The sequence below is a fragment of the Silene latifolia genome, chromosome 5, assembly GCF_048544455.1.
Source record: "Silene latifolia isolate original U9 population chromosome 5, ASM4854445v1, whole genome shotgun sequence".
In the NCBI taxonomy this organism is placed as follows: Eukaryota; Viridiplantae; Streptophyta; class Magnoliopsida; order Caryophyllales; family Caryophyllaceae; genus Silene; species Silene latifolia.
In genome coordinates this window covers 55,823,537-55,839,785 of record NC_133530.1, presented here as the reverse complement: position 1 = coordinate 55,839,785, position 16,249 = coordinate 55,823,537, and positions in this window count along the sequence as shown.

Below are 16,249 nucleotides of genomic sequence, written 5' to 3'. Positions count from 1 at the left end.
GTGCCGATCTCCTGAAATCAAAAATAGACAACGTCAGAACACCTATTCAGGTCTGATACTTCAAAAAGTGACGAAAGTTCAACCAGATGACACGACTTACCAAGCCCTCATGTGCACGGTAGGAGATGTGCCTGTCCAGTCAAAGCAAAGAATCGGCTACCATCGAAACCTCGGCCCAAGCAGCGCCGCCGCAGTTCGGCCCCGCGGGGTCAGAATCCCTCTAACGTCCCAACCCGCGACGTGAGCGTCATCCTCAACCGTCTCCACTCTCCGCCTCTTCGGCCCACGAGACTCAACGTGACGGATATGAGGCATCTCAAGGATCCTGGCGACGTTATGTAACGCCCGTCTGGTCGGTCGAGGAGCTCGTCTCCTCCTAGTAACCCTCCTCACGGACCTCAGCGGCCCTCCCGGCCCTAACAGCCTCCTCGGAGGGCCCCTCCTCCTCAAAAGCGTCCTCCACTGTCACGGTAAGTGCACTAACCGGCCCTGTCCCAAACAGGTCCCGAACACTCTTCTACAAACACTCTCCTGCAAACAAAGAACGTCAGCCGAAATTTCGGCATTAAGACGGCGTAAAATGGACAAACCCAAAAAAAAAACCTGCAAAGCAGAACAAGGGCAATCCAACCCAAACCCAACCAAACAAAAACAATTTACAAAAAAAAACGCACAAAAAACGACTCGCCCTTCTTTTCAAGCAAAAGACGAGTCAAAACAACCACAACACAAAAACGGAACCCAAGACCCATACGAGGTCCGCCAACAAACCAAAATACGTTCCCGATGCGACGGGGTATTTTTCTACGACTTAAAAAAGGCAATTCCTACGCCAAGTTGAGCGCAAACCGGTCAAAGTTTCAAAATACGACCACAACAAGGCAACGTGATTTTATCACGCCTCAAAGCGACGTAAACTACCAATAAGGTCCATTTCAAGGCAAACTGACTCACTTCAAGCCCTAAATAGGCGCTTATTCTGTCAGACATAAGGCCGTCACAAAAGGCAAAAATTCCAATTTTGCCCACAATACCCAACAAAGGTCCACAATGGCAAATACAGTCTTTCCCGACTACAATGCAACCTAGTGGGACCCATTACCCAAGCAAAAAAACTTGGCATTGTGAAATGAGATGGTTTCTTCGCCTCACTCACGTTTTTCGAGCATAGAGGACGCAAATGGGGACCAAAATGCAAACTAAAAGAACCCCTATACTCCTTAACAGGTTTCTAACCTAATGCAATCATCAATTTCACTCGAAATGGGCTCAATCAAAAATGCCCAAATCGATTTTCAAGGGTAAACATTTCACCCTAATTCAATCTATCAAAAAGACCAACAAATTCAAATGGATTCAAGAGGAAATACATACCTTGAGATGACATGTTGATAATGGCACGAATGGGAGCAAGCTAAAAGACCAAAAATAGCGGTTTTGTGTGGTTTTGTCGAAAGGTTGAAGAAGATGAAATGAGAATGGTATGCAAACCAATCTCGCGTCTTTTACAGGAAAATAGGGAAGGCCCCTTACGTCGCCAAAATCGCACCTCAATGGCGTGCTCCCTGCTCTATTGTAGCGAAATTTTGGGCTTTGGCCCAATTTCCCATCAAACCTCAAAATTTCAATGACGACATTAGGAACCGTCATTTTGCAAATACAAAAGCAATAGTGAAGATTCAAAATTCGCTATTTCCTCCACATATGTCAACGGTGGCAAAATAAACCGTCACTTCAAAAGCCATAGTGAAGATTCGAAACTCACTATTTCCTTCAAATGTCAACGACTACAACATAAACCGTCACTCCAAACGTAATAGCGAAAATTCAAAATTCAAAATTCGCTATTTCCTTCAAAATTCAAACAAACGGCGATTAAAACCACCACTTCAAATTCAAAAAACGAGTAGTGAAGATTCAAAATTCACTATTCCTTCAAATTTCAATAGGGGGCTTCCTCGTGGAACCCGCTTATTACAAAAACAATAATAGTGAAATTCAAAATTCACTATTTCCACGGCGGCATCAAGAGTCTGCCATTTCCAAAACAAGCCCATCCAACGCGGATATTCTCACGGTCGATCAACCGACCGCCCCATGGCTGGCGAGCCTTATAACGCACCGCAGCTGGCGAGCCCTCCTCATGTATGCACCATGGCTAGCGAGCCTTACAACGCACAGCGGCTGGCGAGCCCTCCTCATTTATGCCCTATGGCTAGCGAGCCTTACAATGCATCGCGGCTGGCGAGCCCACCTCATATACGCCCCATGGTTGGCGAGCCTTACAACGCATCGCGGCTGGCGAGCCCTCCCCATATACGCCCTATGGTCGGCGAGCCTTACAACGCATCGCGGCTGGCGAGCCCTCCTCATATACGCCCTATGGTCGGCGAGCCTTACAACGCATCGCGGCTGGCGAGCCCTCCTCATATACGCCCCATGGCTGGCGAGCCTTACAACGCATCGCGGCTGGCGAGCCCTCCTCATATACGCCCCATGGCTGGCGAGCCTTACAACGCGCCGCGGCTGGCGAGCCCTCCTCATATACGCCCCATAGATAGCAAGCCTTACTACGCGCCGCGGCTGGCGAACCCTCCTCATGTACGCAACACAGCTGGCGAGCCTTTGTCCGCAAACATGCAAGGACATATCCGAAGATGCCTCAGGTATGACTCCTTCTTATTGCTGGCGAGCCTTTGTACGTAGTCTAACGGACTTTACACGACCCGCACGGATAGTCAACAGACTCTAAACTATTCTCGATGACAGGTTCTTGGCTCGTACCCTCGAGTCACCTTGGCGTCGCCCTTCCCTACGGCAGGTCCTTGGCCCGAATCCTTTCGAGCCGCCTTGACGTCGCTTGGGTCTCTAGGTTATAATGTTCGATTGACCTGGGGGCTCTACTTTGACTTTCACCCTGTCCAAGCCTCAGCCAAAGTCGGGGCTCTGTAGATACCCAGTATCTGCTGAGACTCCGACAAACACCCGATGATTATCGGACTACAACATGCTTTGGAATCGGGGCGGTTGATCGACAGTTCGTGTACAACTTTACGTCGGAAAACATAAAACGATTTCGAAAATAAAATATTTCAAAACTTTTCAAAAGTACCTGGAGTGTTTAATGCATGATGACGGGGTCACAATGACACTAACTAGAGTCAAAACCGACACCGGACCAAAAACCGACTCAAAAATTCAAATCCCGACTCCAACAACGAGTCAAACCGAATCAAACACAAAAAAAAACATTCAAATGCTTCCATGTTAATATTTCCCGGATTCATGTATGGTCAAGTACCAAACATGTGCATACAAAACCTAAGATAGAACAAATCATGATTGCATTTGTGTGAAAGTGACAAGACACCTCGAAGACGTGCTACAATGCTCGCGCCTCTTTGAACAGACCAGATAACCACGTCGCATAAAACTCACACAACCACTCATTTTTCTATAAATACCCCTCAAATGCCCCCATTTGAGAACTTACGCGAGTGTCCGCCCCCTCTTTCTCCCTTAAAATTCTCAACTCGACTTCCTAGGTCACAATCCGACGCGTATTTACGACCTACCGATCGTAAATACAAGCCTTACACATTGTTTGGTACCGTCATCGTGCATTAAATCACTTGACCGACCATTTCGACCACTACACCATCACTAAACTTAATAAAACACTCTTTTTACTTACTAAAACGGTTTTAAACCGAGTCTTTTCCGACCAAACGAGTTGATACACTTATGTCGGTTTCTCGCCATAAAACAAGCATGTAAGTATGAGGGTGTAAAAATCCTTCTTTTATCATGTCTTTACTTGTTTCATGACTATAACATGCTAAATCATGCATAACATGGTCCAAAACATGCGAAGAATGAGCCAAAACCGGACTTTTTGGTTGAGGCAGAGGCTACTTACGTAGCACACATGCTCGCGTCTAAAGCAGCCTGCCTATCTTTAAGTCCAATCCGTGTTTGACCTCTTCTTTTCCTCTATTTTTTTCATTTTCATATTTGTAATCGGGTTTTACCATTTCAAGTATTTTCAAACCCATTTTATTTTCTTCTTCAAGTTTTAACCATAAAGCATTTTTCACCCTTGGTTCTTGATACCATGACGGTTTAATCCGTGTTTCGGTGATAATATTTGGTTAATTACTTTTAAGAGGTATTTTAAAGCCTTTTATTTCATTTCTTTACATTTTGGAAGGTATTTTAAAGCCTTTCATCATTTTTTCACATTTTCAAAATAAATGTATTGGTCACCAACACAAAGTCGTCCTTGGTTCTACATAGCATGTCAGATTTTAACCCGAGTACGATGATGAGTATCGACTAATTATATTCAAATGAACTTAAAACAATTAGTTCATAATTATTTTCAAAAATATTCATGTCAAGCTTATAAACTCGAACCCGACATCGAATATCATCAAAACAATGATGATTATTCAAGTCTCGTTCCTCAAATCAACACAAATACGACCTAAACAGTCCTTTCAAACCAAGACGTGTCCAAATACCCATTTTCAATACGTTCTATATACGTTTTTCAATGGTCAGAATGCGTCTTATACCGTTGACTGACCCGCGCCTAAACAGGCCATTTCTTTTCCTATTTTCAAACCAGGGGAGACCCCCTTACATCGCCAACAGGCTCGCGCCTCATCTGGCTGCCTGGTGCAGGATCTATTCCCTTTCCAGCATTAGTCTAGGACGATCCCAACTCCGGCTAACCCGGATATAGGACGGATCCGATGACTAACTCGCTCATTCAAAAACCGTATTTGCAAAACGTCTTATTAGGACAAATGGATCACGTTATGCACCATAAACCTAATTTGGTAAATGGATGTTTAATTTCCGTCTTGCATGCAAATCAACCATAAATCCAACTCGACATATTATACTTAATACATGTATTAAATCAATCGACTTAGAAATCTCTCACATGTTAGGTTTAAATTATTGGATGCGCATTCATGCATTTAAACCGTCTTATCAACTTTTGCATTCAACCAACCTAGATCGATCAGTAGAGGCCGCTACCGCAGGAGGGATTGGGTGTCTCATTAAAGGGCTTCCCAATACGTACCTTTAACTCTTACTCAGAAACTTTGTATAGTGGACGACCTTATCCTGGGCGTACGAGAGTCGTTCTAGAAATAGGATGCTAAAGAGGGACGATTCCTTATCTTTAGTACCTATGTCAAACACTGTTTTGTGCTTCGTTTGACCGAGGTATAAAGTGGATTCGAACGGGTTCTAAGCATCCCACAAATTCTTGGTGGCGACTCCAAGCATCTCTAATCGTTTCGAGACCCTTGCCGAGATGAAACCGATCGACCTAAAACGATCCGGTCGAAAGCATTTTTTTACGCCGACGAGCGTGGCTTTCAAAAGACCGTTGTATGTCCCACAGATCGGCTGGGGCGTGCAGGTGGCTACGTCCACAAGTCCCATCATAAATTCTCATTGAAGGGATCACAAATTTCTTTGGCAAGTCTATCCTGGCTATCTCATCCACGAAGGGTGAGTCAGCATAGCTCTCTGGATTTGCTTCTTCAATGGGGTGGGTACTCTAGGGATCTTCTCAAATTTTTCATGGAGTTTCTGGATTTCCTGGAGCATGGCCATCATGATTGATGTGTTGGTCTGATTTGGTACAACCTCTTCATTTGGGATTTCTTCTGAGTCTGTATCACCTTCTCCTGCTCTGGACTGATGGAGTAGGAGTACCAAAGTTGGAGAAATCAATGTTCTTGATGATTGAGGAAAACGGCGTGCCAGGTTGAATCTTTAATTTTGATCCTGAAGCTTTGTCTCCTAGCCTTTGTTTCAGAGTGGATTCTGATTCTTTCAATTTCATAACTTCAGCTTCAGCCTGAGCCATCTTTTGTTTCAGTTGTTCCATTTCCAATAATTGCTGTTTAGCAGCAGCCAGTTGTTGTTCAATGCTATCTCCGGCCATTTTTTGAGATTGTTTTTGTGTTGTTTAGTTTTGGGTTTTGATTATTTTTGAGCTAGATGCCCCACGGTGGGCGCCAATTGTTTTAGCAGGGATTTTACTAAATGAAAACATCCTGCCAGAGAAGTTTCAAGGGGGTGATCTAACTCAATCGAATTGCCTGACTAGTATTGCCAAATAAGTAAATGAACAGAAATTATTGACACAAAGATTTATACGTGGAAAAACCCTGGGAATAAGGGAAAAACCCACGAGCACCAAGCCATGAGGGATTATCACTATGATTTTAGATAACCTGACAGGGAATAAGTATGCCAGGCGTGGTATATAGTATGGCAGGCTAAGAACAATGCTAAATAAAGTGTTGATTACAAGTATGAGACTAAGAATATGAGACTAAGAATATGAGTGAATGAGTGTGTAAGCAAGTATCTCCTTCTCTAGTCTTCTTTGTTATTTATAATAGCCTTCAAACGGTCTTCTCAAGTTGTTTTTAGGTTTTCCCAGTAAATAGGCCTCGTGCCCTATTTACCCGAGAGTGGTTGGTTGACTCCTAGAGTTGGCCGCCATTATCTCTGCTGACTTGACTATCTTTGTTTGTTGTGGGTTTTGTTGAATGATTCTTCTGTGTAAACAGGAACCATCTTTCTGAGCTTTAGTTGTTGCCTGACACGTCTTGGTGGTGCTTTAGTATGTAGCTGGCTGAGATGTTCATTCAGGCTTGGCAATGTAGATGCCTGACCTGTTCTTTCCTCCTGGCTGGTGCCTGCTCAGGTGTTCAGGTGCCTTGTATAAAATGTCTTTTATTCAGGCTTGGCCTTGGACACTGCCTGATTCTTGTCTGGTCAGGCAGGGTAATTCTGGGCCCAACAAATACCAAATCAAACAATCAAACTTACATGCATTATTAATGAAGCCATAAACAACTTATTAATTAAATTATAAATTGATTAAATTAAATGGGTAATTCATAACAATGATTCATACTATTACACATGTTCTCAAAATAAACGGAATTATATTTTAACTGATTAACTTCGTATTCCCACAACTCAAATAGAATCGCCATATTTTTAACGGGCAATAGCGGCTTGCCATCCTCCCCTTTACTTTCGGAGGGCTTGAATTGGTGTTTATGCTACTGAAGATGTTCTACATTATGCTTTTCTGGCATCTCGCTTGGAGTTTGTTGAGTTGCAGGCTAAGCTCCTATGGGCTTCTGGTATCATCGCTCCTGAACATACTTTTGATGCGGCTTTGAATGTGTTTAATGTGGTTACGGGTTCTGACCTTCTGCCTAATCCTAGTGAGATCGCTGCTCCCAGACTTCTGAAAAAATTGGCAGACATATATTTCACGAAGGTTGTTGCATAAGCGGAATTGGTTTTCTCTTTGATTCCTCGAAGAATTATAGAAGTCATCTGATTGGCTGCATGCAGTCCCTATTTCCGGGTTGTGGCAAACTATGACCGGGAGGCGGGCATACCGTTGTGTACTTGACTATCAGTTGGGGATTCCATTCTTTTCGGTGCCCAGGTCGTTCTATGCTTGCTCTCGGGTCTTTGATAAGGATATCTGTGGGGGATCATGTCGTGTCATGTGCTGTAGTAGTTGCTATTAAGCATCTACATAACCTTGTTCGTGATGCCCTCTTGGATATCTACTTCCGATCTGAGATTTCTGCTGGTAAGGAGGTGGATACTGGTTTGATCGATGGGCATGACAAGCCCAAGCGCTGATGGAGCGATGTCGTCGGGTCACATCCAATCAAACACATTTATAATACTCAACATACAACTAGTTAGCGGTAAGTCGAGGTCGATCCATGGGACGGTGTGCTTTGGGTTCTAAGTCTATCTATCTCAATTTATGCTAGTGTCACAATTTGGTTGGGTTTGTAGTTGTGTCTAAACTAATGCAAGCAATAAAGTAAAACAAGCAATAAAAGGAAAGATGTAAACAATTGATTAAAAGTGCTAGGATATCATGGGGTCATAGGGGATTCATGGTATTGATCATACAAACATGTTTACAAGGTTGCAAGCAATTAATGTTGTGGAGGAACCGAGTTGGGTTATGTCTTACGGTTCATAGGAAGAGTTGGGTCCCGGAGCCGAATCGATTAGATTGTACAACACCTACAAGTCGACTTACTTTCCTCCTATTCAACTTCTATGCATGGTCTAACAAGACTCGAGTTGGTTTATATCTTACAAGTCGAGTTGAGTAGATAAGAGATGGTAAAAATACAAGGATTCATAGGCTTAGCATTTCATCAAACATAACATGTGCATAAAGTTGACATCACAACAAGCAAGCAATTTAATCATATGAACATATTAGATTAAGCATAAATCAATCCCATGTTGGTTTCCCCTAATTACCCACTAATCCTAGCTTAAGAGACTACTCATTCATTATCAAGTTTAACATGCTAACAAGGTTGTCAATCATATTAACAAGGTAAAACATGATGAACAAGTAAGAAAGATTAACAATAATTAAAACAAGGATTAAGAAGATTATACCTATGGAGATTCCAAAACAATAATGCAAAGAATAATAGAAGAACTTGATGATTGATGGAAGGTTGTCAATCTCCCAATAAACCCAATAATCTTCAATTACCCAATAATAAACTTGAATAATAAACTTGAACAATAATTAAAGAGAGATTAATGTGTAATTTGTGGAAAGATTAAAGAGTAATTTATTCTAATCTACTCCTAATCTAATCTAAGAGAGTTTCCTCCTAAAGACCGCCCCCCCTAATTACCAAGATGGGGTATTTATAGTGGAAATTAGGTGGATGTATTTAGGGTTAACTAAGGGCTAAACTAGTAATTACACTTTTGAGATTTGAGCAGGGAGAAGCCGGTATTTCTTGAAGGAAGGGCTTCTTTCTTTGTAGCTTGGAGAAGACGAAATTGTGCTGTGGGGGAATCCGTGCGTATTGTGGTCGGGACGAGCGGATTCTGGGAGAGGAAGACGAGCGGATTTGCTAGAATCCGGGCGGATTCTGGTGGGGCAATCCGAGCGGATTCAAAGCAAGACGCTCGGATTGTGTAGTGTGGAGACGGGCGGATTGGAGACAATCCGCTCGGATTGTTCTTCAGCATTGATTCTCCTTCTTTTCTTCCCTTTTGCTCATTCCTATTTTATTCTTGCGGGATTGGTCTTTAGTCTTTGCTTCCTCTTCATACTAGTCCATCTAGTATCGTCAAGTAGCTTCCAAATATGCACGAAAGACGGGAATTTCCGCCTTATTATCTCCTTTTCTACAAAACATATGAAATTCGATAGAAAAGCAAATAGGAAGGTTTTGACGGATAAAATGGCCATGAAATGCTATAATAGTATGCAAAATAGGCTCAATTAGGGGACTAAATGTGCGCAAATAATGTTCACATCAAATATCCCCAAACCGAACCTTTAATCGTCCCGAGTAAAGAGGTGACTAAAACTAGACCTTTATTTAAACTAACCTAATAACATAACCGATATGAGATAATTAGCGGGTCTCACTCTGCCCCTTCAACTCACAACAAGACAACTATGAGGTATGATGCCTTCTTGCAAGGCAAGGTGGGTCTTGCCAAAATGGCGACACATCCAATCATTAAGCACACAAAATCAAGTAATGGATGCATCTACAAAAGAATAGCCACTTTCCTCATCTAAGTGGCGGAAATTATCTACAAGGGAAGCAATTCAAGGGTACACACTCCTTCATAGATACAATTTCTTCAAACTACTAAGCCTAGAAGGATACCAATAAATCACCTCCAAGTTGTGTCAAGCTAGGGTACCTTTGTCCTCAATCGTTAAATGCTTTTGTCAAGAGTAGACTCCCTATGGCGTTAGAAACACTGGAGGATCGCGGAATTCCCCCTCTTGCCTAGACAAGAAGAAGGGTCGTCCCCTCTCTACCATGCACAAAAATGGATAAGATGGAAAAGGGATCGATAGTATTTGAGTTTCATTTTGGGAGTTTGCTTTCATTGTTGTTTTTCCCCCCAATTTCTTGTGGCATATAACATTTGAAAACACTTTCTTTTTGCCATTTCTTTTGAACATTTTCAAAGTCACCCCATATGTAGTGAGGGTGCCTTATATTTGAAACTTTAGGAGTTCTATTTTTGCTCCTCTTTTTATTTGATGCAATTTTGCAAACTTTCTTTCATTTTTCATTTCATTGAACTCAAATTGATTTCTTTTTTTGCCCATTCCCTTTGATGACAAAATGTATGGTAGAACATGGATGAATGATGGATGCATGGTTTCAAGGGTCACCTTGGAATAAACGGTAGCCAAGGAGTTATCACACCAAAAGGTACTCTTGACTAGGCCTTAAACCATGGGTCAAAGGATACTAGCATGACACATCCTAGGGTGTTTTACAAGTATTCTAACAAGCAAAGTCTTAAGAAGAAAAAGCATCTACTAGGGCCTATATACACTTGTCAAGCTTCCCAAATAGACGGTTTCTCAAAATTTTTCTAACATGCAAACTACATGCCATGATGCAACTAACATTTATACATCCTAATGCATATGATTCTACCAACTAATATGACATATAAACTAAATGCAAGTTCTAAGTTCACATTGTTATACCGCATCAATCAAAATAAAGCCACATAGTCATTAACATAAAGAGGAAAAAGGAGATTGGAAAGATCATACCATGCGGTCTTCAATATCCTCATGTCTCGGATGTGGCGTAGTCGATCAATGTGAACAAGGATAAAACAAACACAATATATATAAAACAATATATACAAGACTACACTACAAAGGAAATGAACATATTTTTGGATTTTTCAATTTTTCAATTTTTATGGTTTTTGATTTTATGAAATTAAAGGACATATTTTTGTGATTTTTCGAAATTTTTCAATTTATATGCATTTTTGGAATATAAATTCCCATCCCCCACTTTATTTTGGACATTGTCCTCAATGTACATGTAGGAGTAGGAATGAAAAAGAAATACATGTTTTTGGATTTTTGATTTTTTTTGAAATAAAGTACAAATGCAATGATATGGTATGAATGAATGCATGCTCTAACTAAATGCAATTCTATATGACATATATAACAAATGATTGCAATCTAACCTATACTATATGATGCATGATTTCTAGTAAACTATGGTCACTTATGATCAAACCTCCCCAAACCGATTTAAACACTATTTCTAGTGTAGAAAAGAATAGGATTGGTCATTAGTGACTATGCATGAATTCTAATCTATATGCAACTATCTACATGAATTATGTTACAATGCAACTATACTATGAACTAACTAATGCAAGTGCAATATGAAATATATAATACAAATGCATGCAAAAACTACACTAAATGCAATGTATATACAAAAGAGAGAGAGGGAGAGATGGGTATCATACAAATGGAAGTGGTGAAGTAGGCCTCTTTCACTCGTCATCCTCATTTTGATCATAGCCATAACCATGAGAGCTTCCGGCTTGATCATAACCGGGTGCTTGGCCCCAATATCCTCCTTGGTCAAATCCTCCTCCTTGACCCGAGTACCCTCCACCTTGGCTAGAATGCCCTCCGTCTCCTCTACCCCAAGCTTGGTCCCCATAATTTGGGAACAAGAGCTCCGGTTGTGCCCAAGAGGGTAAAGGGCCATTAGGGTCAACGTACCCTTGTTGAGCCATGTTATAGTATTGGGGGTAGAGGGCCAAGTAGTTGTCTTCCCTTCCTTTATGCACCCCAAGGTCCACTCTATTCATGAGTGACATCAAATCATTAATACCCGGGGTGTTGGGGATTTCCGGTTGGAATTCGGTATAAGGAGTAGGGTATGGCGGGATGGGTACGTAGGAAGGTGGGCGAATAGGTGCTCCCGGCCCTCCACGAGGTGGTTGACGGTGTGGCTCTTCCCTCTGAGGGGGATTATCAAGAATTTGGATTTCGAGGAGGTAGCTTGGTGGGGGAGAGTATGGACTCAATCTTGGGTCAATGCCCGGTATCTTCCATCCCTCAAGGACCATTGAAGTACATCCCTTGGTGTGCCACTCCACACTCCCATCTCGAGTGTAGTTGCACCATCGGTGACTGTGGAAGATGGTGTGCTCATCAATCAAAGTCCTCCCCTCAAGAGGAATATAGGTTCCTCGGGCATTGAACCCGGGACAAAGGTGTTTGGCTAAAATTGTAATTAGACCTCCCATCACAAAGGTTTTGAGTTGGGTGGTCCCTTGAGCAAAATCATGGAACCTAGTAAGTATCTCAAGTGGCATGTTGAAGTTATAACGCCTCACCGCTCGAACATTCAAATAAGACTCAAGAAAATTTAAGTCGATGAGAGTACACCGATCTTGCTCGTACCTCCCATTGATGCAACAGGCTACAAAGCGTTCGATGAATCGAATCACCAGATGTTGGATAGCAAATGTATAGCAACGCTTTATATGGGTAAAGTCCCTCCCGGAGATAGCTTTCCAAAGAAAGTCCACATTAAAATTATCGGGCTTTTCGGTATAGTCGGTGGTTACTTCAAGACCGAAAACATAGGCAAATTCCTCAAGAGAAAGAGCGTGGTCTAGGTTGCATAACCTAAACTCCATGCCTACATTGTTGTGGGTATCGCCACAATGCGAAGGCTACTCAAGAATTCAAGTGTGAGACTAAGGTAAGTCTCTTCATGGGCATGGAAAAAGCTCCCAATGCCAAGGCCATTAAAGAACATCTCGGTAGGGTACCTTATCTTAAGGATTTCCAACACCCTAGTATCAACAAATTGAGTAGGTTCGTACTTCTTACCTAGAAGCTCGACGAATTTTTCGCGGTGGTCGTCGGATAGGAAAATCACTTCTTGGAAGTTGTTGAGTTGTTCAATGCCTCCCCTCATTAAGGGTCGGGTGTTCCTGGGTAGTACTACCTCTCGTGGTGTTGAAGAGGTTGATCCCTTGCGCTTCTTCCCGAATGATTCAACCAATTTCTTGGCCTTTCCCTTGGTGTTTGTCAATGGTGCCATTTGAATGTTGGTGATGGGGGAATTTTTGAGGATTTGAGGATGATTTTGAGGGTTGAGATGAGTGTTTTAGGGTTTGGTAAGGTGAGGAAATGAGGGAGAAGGGGGGTCATTATATAGAAGAAGTAGGGAATCCGAACGGATAAGGTTGGATCGAACCCGCTTTATCCGAGGGAACAAAGACAATCCGAGCGGATTTCACCGAGACGGCCGGATTTCGGGGAAAGAAGACGGGCGTCTTTGCTAGAATCCGCACGGATTCTAGAACAGAAATTTTGTGGCTGAGAGGAGCGAGGGAAAAGACGGGCGGATTTTGATCGGATGGACGGCTTGATCTGGACGGGCGGATTTCTCGATAATCCGCACGGATTTTGTCACGATTCAAAATCTCGCTTGGGCGACACACGGACGGCGTCCGTGGAGAAGACGGACGGATTGTCCGGGACGGGCGGATTTGTTTGAATCCGCACGGATTCTTCTTCAGTTTCAATTTTTGCTTTCCCGTGGGCCCTGGACGGGCGGATTTGCTAGAATCCGGGCGTCTTTCTGCTTCTTTCCTTCTTCTTCTTTTTTTTTCACGAGACAACATACCCCTTTTCACTGATTTTCTCTTTTCCCTTATCTTTTTCTGAAATTTGCTCATGAAACATGTAAGATGACTCTCTCTCTCTTCTCTCTCATGCAAGAAATTAAATGCAAATGTAAATGTACAATATTATACAAAGTAAAGGGTTCAAGAAATATCTTACAAATGGTGGTTTTGAGGTAGGACTCCACCAAACTAGTTCAATTTGTAGGGACTCTTATCCATAGAGCTCAAAGCTCTTAATAAAAGATCAAAAGCTTGTGAACAAGCTCCAAATAAGCATAAGTATGGGTTGCTCAATTTGAATATGAAATTTGGCCAAGGAGGCTTGTAGAATGTTCTTTTTCTTGCCTTCTCCTTAGCATTAGAGCTTTCCCGATGCTTCAAATATATACACCCATGATTCTTGTTAAGACTAAGCATGAAGTGTGGTTCGTTTTCATCTGTGGACTTCCACTTACCAACTTCTTCTTCAATTTTGGTGATGACGATAGCATTTGAATTTATCAATCCTTCATGAGTAGAAGGAGAATTTTCATGACTTTGATGATCGGATACCATAGGAGTTGAAATTATGGGTGCCAAATCTTCACAAGTAGCCTCACGAGCAATTTTCTCTTTAAGCTTTTTTACCAAATAGCTCTTGTAAGAAACTTTGGCCTTTTGAAGAAGGTCTAACATATCCTCTTCAATGATCATTGGCTCCATGATGGGTGCCAAGTGGTCTTCCTGAATGATAAAGGAAGGACGTTCTTCTTCATGATAGGGTATCTCAAATGCCTCAAGGATAGGCTCCTCAAGCAAGGTGATATTGTGAGTCCCTCCTCTAGGCTCATCATCATTGTTGCTATCCTTACGTGAATCAGAAATGGGGGCTTCATTTAGCTCTTTTTCCAACACCTCAACGTTCACATCAAAAGACACACCCTCATACTCACAAAGGTTAAGAGTATTTGGGTTGCTCAACCTTATGTCTTCTTCATCGAACACAACACTTTCATAGTCGCAAGAGCTCAAGGAACTTGGCTCTTCCCATTTTTCATCTTCCATGTCAAATGTCATTACTTCAAACTCGCATTTATGCTCAATATCCAAAGAACGGTGGTGAGTGTTTGCTTGGAATTCTTTTAATTGGGAAATTTGAATCCTCAACTCCTCTCTTTGGATAACAATGTCTTTAAGAACATTATCTTCTTTTCGGCTCTCTTCTAGCATTTGGTTGAAGAAGTTTTGTTGGTCTCCCATCATTTGGAGAATCATGTTTTGAATGGGTTCATCTTTTTGTTGTGGGTGGGTGTGAAAGTGGTTGTATTGTGGCAATTGAAGTTCATTGTGAAATGGGTATTGGGTGGGTGGTTGTTGTTGATATTGGGTGTGGTAATTTTGGTGGAAAAAATTGGGGTAGTGGTTAGGATTTTCGTTGTACAAATAATAAGGTAGGTTTGTGTTGACTTGCTCCTCAAACTCCCCATACCTATAGTCATACTCCAAAGATTCACCACATACTCCATATGTCAAGTCTTGGGTCATCATCATTGGTCAAGATAGAGATACAACTACAAACATGGAAACTACAAGAAAACGGTAAAAACGATCCTTGAGGAACAAGTTCCTCAAGGTGAAAGCACAATTAAAATAGACAAACAAGTAAGAACTTAATCACATAGCACCATCCCCGGCAACGACGCCATTTTGATGGAGCGATGTCGTCGGGTCACATCCAATCAAACACATTTATAATACTCAACATACAACTAGTTAGCGGTAAGTCGAGGTCGATCCATGGGACGGTGTGCTTTGGGTTCTAAGTCTATCTATCTCAATTTATGCTAGTGTCACAATTTGGTTGGGTTTGTAGTTGTGTCTAAACTAATGCAAGCAATAAAGTAAAACAAGCAATAAAAGGAAAGATGTAAACAATTGATTAAAAGTGCTAGGATATCATGGGGTCATAGGGGATTCATGGTATTGATCATACAAACATGTTTACAAGGTTGCAAGCAATTAATGTTGTGGAGGAACCGAGTTGGGTTATGTCTTACGGTTCATAGGAAGAGTTGGGTCCCGGAGCCGAATCGATTAGATTGTACAACACCTACAAGTCGACTTACTTTCCTCCTATTCAACTTCTATGCATGGTCTAACAAGACTCGAGTTGGTTTATATCTTACAAGTCGAGTTGAGTAGATAAGAGATGGTAAAAATACAAGGATTCATAGGCTTAGCATTTCATCAAACATAACATGTGCATAAAGTTGACATCACAACAAGCAAGCAATTTAATCATATGAACATATTAGATTAAGCATAAATCAATCCCATGTTGGTTTCCCCTAATTACCCACTAATCCTAGCTTAAGAGACTACTCATTCATTATCAAGTTTAACATGCTAACAAGGTTGTCAATCATATTAACAAGGTAAAACATGATGAACAAGTAAGAAAGATTAACAATAATTAAAACAAGGATTAAGAAGATTATACCTATGGAGATTCCAAAACAATAATGCAAAGAATAATAGAAGAACTTGATGATTGATGGAAGGTTGTCAATCTCCCAATAAACCCAATAATTTTCAATTACCCAATAATAAACTTGAATAATAAACTTGAACAATAATTAAAGAGAGATTAATGTGTAATTTGTGGAAAGATTAAAGAGTAATTTATTCTAATCTACTCCTAATC